This window comes from Nannospalax galili, unplaced genomic scaffold (genome assembly GCF_000622305.1).
Source record: "Nannospalax galili isolate Female #2095 unplaced genomic scaffold, S.galili_v1.0 scaffold960, whole genome shotgun sequence".
Taxonomy (NCBI): domain Eukaryota; kingdom Metazoa; phylum Chordata; class Mammalia; order Rodentia; family Spalacidae; genus Nannospalax; species Nannospalax galili.
In genome coordinates this window covers 257597-270597 of record NW_008348313.1, presented here as the reverse complement: position 1 = coordinate 270597, position 13001 = coordinate 257597, and the positions used below count along the sequence as shown (strand labels likewise).

General features: G+C 40.1%; 1 pseudogene; it reads left to right on the top strand.

Moving 5' to 3' along the window:
* The first annotated feature begins 7779 nt into the window (after nt 1–7779).
* On the top strand, nt 7780–9503 carry LOC103743745 (annotated as a pseudogene).
* The last annotated feature ends 3498 nt before the right edge of the window (nt 9504–13001 follow it).

Here is a 13001-nt window from a genome sequence, read left to right as displayed (position 1 = left end):
TTCCACCAAACAAATGGGTCCATTACATTTGAATTTAGCCTCATTCAAGTTTTCAGGACATGAAAAGAATACCGTCAGATTCTTTACCAGAATGTAGCAAGAAGGGCTGCTGAACCAGTGCCCCAAACAGTCCTAGATCCCCTCTGAAACTTCATGAGCTAGGCTCCTTCTGTGCATTTGTGTCAGCCGTTTTGTCTTCTAAGCATTTTATAATAATAATAATATATATTTATATATACATACATATGTATATTGCACTGAATCCAGTGAATCTAGTTAGCAGTGCTAGTGTATATGTATGTTTAGTGTGTTTAGGGCTGACCATTTGGGATTGGATAACCTACCAGGGACTCATTCCTGGACAAAACTTATTTTCCCTTCCTCCATCCATTGACTGCTTGTAAAACACAATCCCACGGAACAGTGCCACTCACAGTTAAGGTGGGCCTTCCCATTTCAATTAACCTCATCTAAACAATAGCTAATCCACAACTCCAGAGACTTATCAACTAGGTGATTCTGTTTACATGACAGTATTAATCACCACAAATATTATCAGTGGTGCTCATTCTGAGAAATGAGGGTATCATAGGTAACCATTTTCAATCTGTGTCATACATTTTGTATGTGTATTATTTAATAATTTTGTGTAACAATTAGTAGAAAAAGACTTTAATATTCTGTATGCTGACATACACAGAAGAGCATATGAATGTCTTAGCTTAGTAAGCACTGTACTTGTTAAGAAGTTCAAGATTTTGTTTCAAACATCATCACAATGATCAGTGAATATAATTATGGAGTCCATAGTTTTATAAGATAATAAGTCTATTAGATAATCAATAAACTGTACTTATGATATCTGATCTCTGTATCATTGCCAGACAAAAATAATTATCCCATTTTACTCTGTTAGATTTTATCTGGGGCATTGTGGCTATATGAGTACATTACACTTAAAAGAGGAAGGAAAAGCACTGTAGGCAGATACCAGGAGAGAAAGGATACAAAGACCATGACTAAAATATCGCTTCTCTTTCTTTTTAGTTATAAATTTATTTAGTAAAGTGAATGCCTAAACCCAGCATAAAATGGCACATTGGTATTGATTATAATTGTCTCTTTTCTCTGAAATACTATATATTTACTATATATTTAAAATAAAATGTTGAGAGATAATTTAATTATTAGAAATAGAGTAATTTTAGAAAATATTTAATTATCACAATAGCTATTCCTTGTATTTTATGTTGCCTATTTCTTATCAATTCATGGCTTTAATGATTTTTATAATTTGTGCCATTTCATGTATCTTCTCATGCTATAAATTTCAAAATTTATGTTAGGAAATACTAAGGCCACTTTAGTGAATATCCTCTATGTATTTAGCAATTCACTAAATGTGCTACATTCATTATTTATTTGGCCTTATTAAAAGTGTGTGAACTGGAGAGATGGCTCGCCAGTTTTGAGCATATACTGCTCTTCCAGAGGACTATAGTTCCCAGCACCCACATAGGGCAGCTCACAACTGCCTACACCAGGGAATTAGACACTCTCTTCTTGCCTCTATGTGAACTACATTCACATTCACACCCATGCACACACGCAAACTCATAAAAATAATAAAATAAATCCTTTTCTAAATGTGTATTAAAGATAATTTATACACATTTTCAAAGAGATACTTAATGCTTTGAGAATCAGGTGCTTTTCCAAGATTTCATATTTGATTAATTTTGCATACAGGTTATATACCTATTTGAAAGACTGGCTTCTCTATCACATTGTTACATTGCCTTCTTACATCATAATGTTTGTCGTTCTTATACTATCAGTTTAACTGCAGATTGTATTTTGTTTTATTTAAAAGGAAGTGATCCAATAGAATTCCTTAGAATAATAGGAATATTCTATCTACATTGTGTCTGATAGGACAGCCATCAGCCATATGTGGCTATTAAATAATTAAAATGTAGCTATTGCAAGTGAGAAAATAAATTTTAAATTGCATTTAATTTTAATTAATTTGGATGGAAATTGTTACTTGTGACTAATGACTGTCATACCATATAATCCAGCTCTAAGATAAAAAATTATCTTTGAAATAGTAAATGGATAAAAATTAGTCAAGTATATTTATTAGAATACATGAAAACAACCAACGTAAAGTGATGCATTCCCAGATTCCTTCAGGAGTTTTCACACTTGTCTATATGTTGGAATATAGTGATCAAAAAGAATGTGATTATGCAATTCTATTAGCATGTGTTTATATGCATTTTCAAAACAAGTACAATATTCACAGAGAACGATTTTGATCTTTTGATCATTTTCTCCTTGGCTACTTATACTTGTGTTTACAGAAACTTTTATTTTGTATGTAATTATAGTCATAAGTGTACATAAACGTTTGTGTTTTACTTTACAGTGCTCTCTCTCTGTCACTACATTAATCCTGTAATAATGGGCAGACAAGAAGGTACACGTCAAAATACAAAACAAATACGAACAGTTTTCTTTTGTGTACTAAACAGTCACATAAATTTTTGATTGTGCCTTTTTAAATATTGAAAATTAGCATGTGCTTAAAGTTTTTCTTGTCTAAAGTAAAAATTTATAAAGCATAACTTCATATTTTTTCAGTAATTCCAATATTTCTGCTAATCATATATTAACATTGATATGCTGTGAATTGAGTCTTCACGTTTAAAATAAAGCTCATTTCCTATATTAAGCTTTCTAATTTTTTTAAAGAAATAGAAGCAACTTAAAAATAGAAGTTTTGGTGGAATGAGAGTTCTGTCATATAATTTTCAACTTTAATTTACTTAATAATACTACCAAGACAAGCATTTTTTATTATTAAGATTTTAATTGCTTAGTAACCCTGCAATGAGGCATCTACTTTACATAGAATCTATTTTATGTAGGATCAGTTTAATGTCAGTTACTCCAGTCAAGCAGTAAGTATTAATTGGTTTTTAAAATATGTAAAAATGGGCTGGGGAGATGGCTCAGTAGGTAGAAGTTTTAAGTTCAAATCCCAAAAGCCATTTAAAGTTGGTTAGAGTGGTGCACACATGTAATCCAGTATTCTTGTGGTGTATTGGGAGAAATCCTGGAAGCTCAAGGGCAATATTACATGGTATACTCAGCAGTGAACAGCAGACATGGTCTCAAACTAACTGGAAGGTGAGCTGGATACCCACAGTTCTCCTCTGACCTCCACATGTGGCCTATGTACATACTTATCCATACGAATACACATGACCATGTCCATCAATACACATATGATAGGTAAATTTGTTATGAATATGGCATGATAGTCACATGTAACCTTCAATATTTAAAGAGAGTTATCAAATGAAGACAAACCTTAAGTTGAAAGAATATTCATCTCAGTGCAGATTGTGATGGGAAATATAGTCATGTGAAGTGAATTCCCACCCACAGAAAAGATATTTTATCCCTAGAGAGTGGAATTATGCACCAAATTTTCTCAAACTAGAGACACAAAGACTTCAGATAAAGTTAAATATTGCTTTCTTGCAAAACAGGGAACGTATTCCAATGAGTTAAACAACTGGGTAAAATGATAACAAACTCTAAGGGTAAATTTTATTTACCTATGTTGATTATGAGTGCTCTAAATGTTGACAATAATGTATTAAGCAAAGGAAGAAAAATATTTCTAGCCATGCATCTCCTAACAATGTTTTGACTAATGTCAAATGGCATGTACAACAATGATCCCATAAGATTAGATAGCCTTATAATGCCAAGCCATCTTGGTTTGTGTAGGTAAGGAGAATCTATGATGTACTCCCAGCTACAACATCACATAATATATTCCCTAGAATATATCCTTACTATTAAAGGCATGTACTACCATGACAGTCATTCTTTGATGACTTAATTCTTAGTGTAACAAGGAATACTTTGTATGTTTGCGTCCCATGCCCGGTATATTACATAACCTACATGTCATCAGAATTTTAGAATCATCTCTCAGTATTTGAGCTACAAAATATTATTCCTCACCTAAAGAAACCAAATGACAAATAAATATAAAATAAAACCATACATGCAAACTCTAATTTGATTTTAAATTTAACTTAGTTTGGCTACTAAAAACCAAATACAAATTTCTTTTAAGCATTTATGAATAAGTACAATAGATTCATGATGAGGAGTGAAAGAACAGGTAATAGGTTAATTATTATAAGCTTGTCAAACTAATAATTGTGATAAAATATTATAAATTCTTTCTTAAATATGCTCTTAAATACCCTGCTGGATAGCTTTAGTGTCAACTTGACACACATGGGTTGAAGGAGCCTCAATTGGGGAATTGCCTTCATTGGACTGGCCTGTGGCCATGTCCGTGGGGCATCTTCTTGATTGTTGAGTGATGTGGGAGGGCCCAGCCCACTGTGGGTGGTGCCACCCCTGGGCAGGTGGGCCTGTGTTGCAGGCTGAGTAGGGGCCAGGGGAGCAAGCCAGTAAGCAGTGTTCCTCCATGGCCTGTGCTCCAGCTCCTGCCTCCAGGTTCCTGCTCCGAGTTCCTACCTTGGGCTCCCTGATGAACTGTGACCCAGGCAATGTAAGATAAATAAACCCTTTCCTCCCCAAGTTGGTAGTGGTCAGAGTGTTTTGTTACAGTAATGAAGAAACAAACTAGGACAAATATATTCAAATTTGCATTTTATTTGCCTTACTTTTATCATGACTGTAACAAAAATATCTGATAAAAATTAGCTTAGGGAAGTAAGATTTCTTTGGCCTCACAGTTTGAGGGAAATCTATCATGAGTGGGAAGGCATGGTGACAAGAGCATGAGGCAGCTGCTCACACAGTATTCAGACTGCAAGCAGAAAGATGTTGAATGCATGTGTTCATTCTTTCTCTAGTTCTCTTTCCTACTGTGGTTTGGGATTCTAACTCATGGAATGGCAATGCTAGTGATCAAGATGGGTCTTTCCTCCCCAGTCCAGGGAAGAGTAATGCTGGCATTCAGGTTGGTCTTCCTTTCTTAGTTGATCTTTCTAGAAACAACCTCACAGACACTCCAAGTGGCATTTCCTAGGTGATTTTATATCTTGTTCATGTGACAATAAAGATTAACTATCACAAGCTCATTTTTCAGTCCTAATTCCTTAAATCTCCTGCTCTTCTCATAATGCAAAAGGCATTTAGTCCATCTATAAAAATCCCCAGTCCAAACAGTCCTATTACTTTTCAAAAGTCTAGTTCAAAGTCTCCTAAAACTATTGTATGACATTTTTCCAGGAGTTATGAACAAATATCTATTCACCCCAGATTAAAAATAAAGGTAGTGATAACACCAAAGCCCAATTAATGAATGAATGCATTTATTGGGGTTACTTACAAATTTGGGGGAGGGTTACCAAGCACCCATTTCAGCATGATGCTGGCTAATGAGTACACCTGGAGCTTTCTGAACAATTTGTAGACAACTTCATTGGCCAGAGAGTCTTCTCCTTAGTGATTGTTTCTGGATTGTATAACCTTGGGAAATCCTCATGAAGCTTAGAAATTTTAGTAACTTCCTAAGACTTTTGGGTTGTTTATTTCCTGTTTTATTTACTTCCTGAGTCTCAATGAGCCTCAGTATAGGATGGAATGTGTCAATTAGGAGGACATTGCTATACAACAAAATCTAAGGCAATGTTAATTGTGAACCCCTACAAAATAAAAAATATGAGTTATACACTTCCAATATACAATGGAATAGAATAAATATGTCCATTCCCAAAGGGAGGAATACAGGCACAGCAAGGAAAGACTGTGCCAATGAAAACCAGAAGCCAGCAGGTCAGACACCAAATCATTTTCAGGCTTAATATCTGGCACCTGGGGTGTATCATCTGGCCTCTAGCAGGTTTGGGGAGCTGCACCCTTCCAGTTGCCACCCTATAACAAATTTAGGTTCTCTCTTTGGATCACACCATTCTGTTTGTAGTATTCCTTGGCAGATGTCTCAGAATACTGGCATTTTCACATTCTGAAGCCTCCATTGAAAGATGGGAAAAGGCCCTAGAATCTTCCTCTTGAGAGTCACCTTCAGAAGTAGGTGTCTTTTTTGTCCCTGAATCATCTAATGATGTCAAAGGTAACTATGCATAGAGTCCAAATAATTCTAAATGTAAAAGCACAACACCAGAGGTCCAGTGCCTTCTGTTCCTGGTTATCGAGTTGTAACAGTTCTTAGGAGGGTCACCAAATAACACATAAGCTTAAATCCCAGGAAGGAGAGTCTTGGATGTATTGATGCAAAAGCATAACTCTCACCTCAAAGGGGATCAGAGCTAGTTTATTCTGGAGCCAAATATGAGTGACCATGGCCTGAGAACACAGATTCAGTTTACCCCCAATTCCATATTCCAATGTGGTAACAGTCACATTATGGTTTTACAGTAACAGAACAAAGAAAAGTCATAAATCAAGACACTTTCAAATACATTGGTGAGTCATAGCAAAGCAGGGGTTTGGGGCATCATTTCCCTGCTTTGCCAGTGTTTGAAGGCAACACAGGTGACAACCAACCTACATGTACTCAGCCCACTCTGCTTGTTCACCAAAAACGTATTTGTACACCTGTAATCCCCTGAGCTCTTCCATTTTGCGTAAGCTTAACTGGTCAATCATCTGGTCATAGGACCACCTTTAGGAAGGCAGGTTCACCTTATGTTATGTTACGTAGATGGGCAGAATACCTGGTGTGTTAATGAGACAGCAAACTTTTCCTGCCTGGAATCCTGCTGCTTAGTGCAGAACTTTGGGATCAGCCACAGTCATGTAGTCTGTGAGTCTTCCCACTTTTCTGAGTTCTTCAGAAAAGCGTAATCTTGCCTTTTCTTCTCCATATCCTTTTTCTAAACATGCTTTAAGGCTTTGGGCTGCCCCAGCATCTTGTATTTCTTTACTTTCTCTAAAGCTTCCTTCTCCCAGCCATGTGGCTGCCAGTCAGCCATGTATTCGACACCCACGCAGGCTGTAAACCTGCATTGTTTCCTGGCTTTCTTTCCTTCTCCCCATAATTCTCCACCTCAAGGCAGCTGCCAAGATTACCAGCTTGCCTAACCTGAGGATTTTCCTTTAAAATTCTAATAAAATTGTAAAAGCTTAAATCTTGTACTGAGGACTTTGCCTTTTGGACTTTACCTTTAAAAGCTCCCAGCTCCTCCCAGTTAGGGCAGCATACCCTAAATTGGCTAGCTAAATAGATTGATTGATCTGGAACTTTTTGAGTCTGAGTGGTCTTTTCCATGGTCCCAAACTCTGTAACACACATACATATATAATTTTCTTTTAAATTTTTTGATTTATTATTTATGTGTGTTTTGTCTGCATATATGTAAATGCACCTATGATGTGTAATGCCCATGGAGACCAGAAGAGGACACTGAATCCCATGGAACTGGAGTTACTAACTGTTGTTAGGCCCCTGTAGGTGCTAGGAACTGAACTTGTGGCTTGGTGAGAGTATCCAGAGATCTTAACTCATCTCCCCAACCCTATAAGCTTTCTTATTAAGGATGATATAATTCTCTCAGCTATATATCTGAGAATGTGTTTGGAAGACAACAAAATTTGATGACAAAAGAGAAATTTGTACCAATTAATGTCCTTAGCCAGGGAAATTTTATTTTGGTCAAAGTGTGTTGTGATAGTCAAATTACTTAAAAGTCAAAGTGTATTACAATAATCAAATTACTTATAGGTCATTGGCTAGGTTGTTCTAGCACTGAGCTGATGACATTAGTAAAATGGCAATGGAACAAAGCAATTGTGGATGTGATCAGCAGTCCCAGGCCAGGAGCGCGGGGCCCGGCTGTTGCCCTCGAGACCCCTTTATGGCTTGGGCGGGCAGTAGTCATGGCTCCTGGACCTCCCTCCGTGACTACTGCCACTTTTTGTCTCTAGGGTAGGCCGGGATACTCTGAGTTACTCGGCTCCATAAGCCTCATGTCTAGGACCTTGGCGTCCTTGGCTGATGATATGAGCTTCAGGGGACTGACAAGTACAGTTTCCTTGGGGGCAGCCAGTTTCCTCCCAGAGCATAGACAACTCTATTTCTGTGTATGTGATTCGGCAGCGGGAGCTCAAATAGCTGGAGATGTTCAATAACCGGGCTAAGTGGCTGTCACAATGTTTCCAGAGGTGAAGCAGTGCTTCTGGAAGGGGATCCTCTCCTCCTTCAGACAGAAGGTCTGGCAGTACCTGTCTAATAGCAAAGGAACTAACTCTCAGAGCAGAACACCCCAAGTCTGATGAGCTGGAACCGGCCCCTGGAAACCCCTTTGTGGCTGGAAGTAATTAAGAAGGACCTGCATGGCCAGTTCCCTTTCCATGAGCTGTTTGCTGCTGCCATTGGCAATACGACCTGTATCGAATCCTGAAGGCCTACAACCATCCACAGACCTGATGAAGGCTTCTGTCAGGCCCAGGACTCAGTGGACGTAGCTTTCTTTTGCACACACCTGCTGAGCAAGCCTTTTGGTGCCTGGTTCAGGTCGGTGACAAGTACCTCCCACATTGCTACAGTGCACGGCTGGAGACCATTCAGCTGGAGGGAGAAATCTTTTTGCACACTTGTGCCAGGCTTCCTTCTGGCACATCAACACTTGCAGCAGCAGTGCACTGACCCTGTGCTCTACGAGCCAGAATGGTTCGTGTCATCATTCCCTGCACCCTGCTCTGGGCTTCAGTGCTGCATGTCTGGGACATGTTTTTCTGTGATGGCATTAAGATTATCTTCTGAATGGCCCTGGTTTTGCTGTGACACACATTGGGCTCTGTCGAAAAGCTGCGCTCCTGACAAGGCTTGTATGAAACCATAGGGCAGCTGCACACAACCTATCCCAACACTGTATGCAGGGGGACTTCTGGGTGAAAGAGGTAACCAACCTCCAGGTCACAAAAGCACTGACTGAGCAGGAGAGTACAGTCTCACTCAAGAAGTGGTGGGAAACGGGCGTGGGGGTAGGCAGAGCTGCAGAAAAGACCCTCACCACTCAGATCTACTAGCTGGCTCGCAGGCCTGCTCTCCAGCCCTCCAGGAGGAGCTTTACAGGCAGCAGCATCCACTCCTGGGCCCTTCCTCCAGCCTCCTCAGCCTCCCTGGTCTCAAGATCAGAGGTTCCAGAGCAGAGGATACTTGGAGGAGCTCCTTCTCCATTGCTTCCTGTCCACGGGGCTAGTGCTGTGCCTGTTCCAGGGGCTGTGGTCACTGCTGAGGGACTGCATCCATCCCCTTTCCTTCACCTGTATGAGCAGCAGCATCCTTCTAGGTCCCAGCAAGGAAATCTGGAGGCAGAAGAAGGAACCCCAGAAATAGGAAAAAGGGTGAGGAGAAAGAGCAGGAGAGGCAGAAGGAAAGGGCAGAAGTGGGGAAAAAGCAAGAGAAAGAAAGGCAGAAGCAGAAGGGGAGGGAGGGCCCTTTCTGGAGAAAGACAGATGGACCTCCAGTACCCTAAGATGGTGGTGACAGGTCCTCAGCAGCCGAGGACGGCTTACTTCAGACCTCTGTCTGTCTGGGCCTGGATGGCATGGCCCACCTCCTTTTCCCTCAGCCAAGACCAGGCATGTCAAGGGTCTTCCTCCAGTCCTCCTGGCAGGTTCTCCTTTTTCTGAGGAAAGTGACTTGATCCCCCTTACTCCTTGGCAGTTTTTGATCCCTACATGACCAGGACAGCCACAGTGCACCGGTCAGCTATGTTTCCTAGGACAGTCATGATCAAGTCTGGAGACTCTTGACTCCAATTAAGCATAGCTGGAGTCTGTAACTCCTACCGATTTCTTCTTCTGCTGTCTGATGACTTTTGGCAATGGCAGTTAGCACTTGCAGATTCTTACACTCCAGTGGCTCTCTTTAGATGGTAGAGTTAGGCTCCTATTCCGGTCTGGGTCCCTGTCTTTCACCCCACTGCCTGTCTGGGGGCCAGGGCTCTTTTCTCCCTCCTGGAAGTCCTTGTGTTGTAATAATGTACAGAAGGTCAGGCCAGCCTGGGGTGGGGGGCTCTGCCCTTTCTTCTCTTTACACAGTGTTCCTGCACTCGTTTATTTCAGGGGACATGCACTGAAATAGGAAATGTCCTCCACTTCCCTCCACCCTTGTCCTGCTCTCCTTCACACATCTACAGGCCTCTGCTGTCTCACCAGAACTCCAACCTTCATCTTGTGCCCCTCTAGCCTTCAAGCCCCTGTCTGAGTAAGAATCTTCCCTTGAGTCCAGGGGATGAACCCAATGTTTATATTCTCTTCTGTCTTGTTCCCATCCTGTGCCAAGCTTAGGGAACCAGAAAAAAAACCTACTATTGTACCTGGGGGTGGGGGTAGGGAAGAGAACGAGCGAGTAACAGTCTACTGAAGCAAGGTGAGAAATTGCCACCCGTGGCAGTTCGGATGGCATTTTATTTCAAAGTAAGATGCAATGAAGATATGCACAAAGAAAAATGCACAGGTATCCCCAAGGAACAGCACGTATTACCGCCTTTAGTAGAACACACTCTAGAGCCTTCAAGGAAGTAATTCGGGGCATGCAGACTGCTCTTTTGGTCTGTGTTTTGCTATATTCTGTTTCACTGATGATGAGTTTTTTTCCCACAAACTAAGCTTCTGTAGCAGCACAGTGTTGAACAAGTTTACTAATGCCAAAATCCTAACAGCTTAAATACACACTGGTATTTTCAGCAATAAATTATAGTTAAGGTATATGCTTTGTTTTTAGACGTACTCTCATTACAAACCTTATAGACTGGACTGTAGAGTATACCTATCTTACACATTCATTAGGAAACAATGCAATATTCATTATATCATAGTGCTCTGCCACCAAGGATGTTATTTCTAAACTGTGCCTAGAAAACAACTAGTGTAAAACAACCACAACATTAGAATTTTTGAGCCGCATATAAATACGCACGACTTCACTGATTAACACTCTCTGAATTATGGAAAAAATACACAACTATTCCATGTGATTCCTACAATGAAATGTTCATCTCATACCAGTGCCAATCACAATGTTCTTCTGGGTCCCCTAATGGCAGTGATTCAGGGTTCAGGTTTTCAGCTTTCTGTCAAGGGTTTTTTTTTTTTTTTTTTTTTTTTTTTTTTTTTTGTTCTCTTTTTTTTTTGTGATTCAGGGTTCAGGTTTTCAGCTTTCTTTCAAGGGTTTTTTTTTTTTTTTGGTCTTTTTGAGACAGGGTCTCCCTGTAGCCCCAGCTGGCCTGGAACTTAGTATGAAGACCAGGCTAGCCTCGAACTCACAGAGATCTGCCTGCCTCTGCCTCCTGAGTTCTGGGATTAAAGGTGTGTGCCACCACGCCTGGCTTCTGTCAAGGGTTTTAAGATATATTTTATTTAATATTTACATACACACACAGATAAAGTGTTTCGATCATATCTACCCTCCATTCCCTTCTCTTACTCCTCTCCCCACTAATTCCCCACCAACATTTTTCTCTCCCAACTTCATATGCTATTTTTTATTTTTTATACCACTGAATGCTTTTAGTATTGCCTGTGTGTGGATGTGTCTGTATCCTAATTACTTTCTATTGCTGTGATAAAAACACTGACCAAAATTAACCCGGAGAGGAAAGGGTCTATATTACCTTACAACTTCTAGGTCACAATCCATCACTGATGGAAGTCAAGGCAGGAACTCAGGGCAAAAACTGGATAGGGTAGAAGATAAAGCACAGACCATGGAAGAGTGCTGCTTTGTTGTGAAGTTCTATAAACCTCAGGAGATGGGACCTGGCTAGAGGAAGTAGCTCATGGGGGTAGATATTTGTGGGGATTTTAGGCCTAGCCTCTTATCTGTCTCTCTCATCTCTCTGTTTCCTGGCTCTTCAACTATATGCTCCTGCCGTCATGATATTCTGTCCAAGTATATGAAGCCAAAAAACCATTGAAGCCATAACCCAAAATATATGCATTCTCCACTAATTGTTTGTGACAGGCATTTAGTCACAATGACAAGACATATCCATTTAGGGCTGAACAGTCTAGAGTCATGTATTCTCTGCACTTTGAGAGTGTATTACCTGAAGCTCACTACCAAAAGAAGCTTCCCTGATGAGGGCTGAGAGTTACACTAGAATGTAATGAAATCCCGATGAACCATGGCTATCCAAAATATGAAAGAAACAGGAATTCCAGTAAATCAGAGCTAATTTCTGTTGTTACAAGGAATAAATCCACTTTAATTATATTAATTAAAATATGTGTGAATTTGTTCCATAGAGAACAATTATGAGTGACAAACACAATGGATAAAACTTACATGATCCTTTTATCTTACTATAAAGTCTAATTCACTGCTGGAAGGCACACATGGTGTGCGGTTCCCTGGCCCCACTATCCTTACAACAACCCAAGGCAAGAATTCTCCAAAAATGCCTTTTGGAAAATCCTAATGAGTTTATTGGACTTGCCAACTGAGCTTGGGGTGCTGGTTTACTTACAGAAGAGTGGGTGCCCCCCACTAGAGGCTGTGCTGGAACGTCCACACGGAAACATAAATCCCGTGGCTTCCCAACAGCCACACAAAATGGCGAAAGGCCTGCCTGGTGGTTTTCTTGGCTTATATTTCATTAGCCTCTCCCCTTCATTCAGCTAAGGTCAACTGATTGGGTGGGAGAGTCCTTAGCCCCTCCCCTTCATTCAGCAAAAGTCAACTGATTGGGTGGGAGAGGTAATGGGCTTCTGCCTTGACTCCTTCCACAGAACCTGGGAAGGAGGTAGGACTATGGCTTGATTCATAGTGGTCAAAGGAACTTCAGGTTACACTTACCTGATTCAGTTTGCCTAAGAATGAATAGTTAATACTGTCCTTATTTTCAATTTATGAGAAGTTGTTAAACAGAACATAGTTAATCATACATACTGGATCAACTCAAATCAATCGTAGTTTGTCCCAGTCACCATAATTTTTAGGGTATTTTTTATTCACAAGAGCAATCATG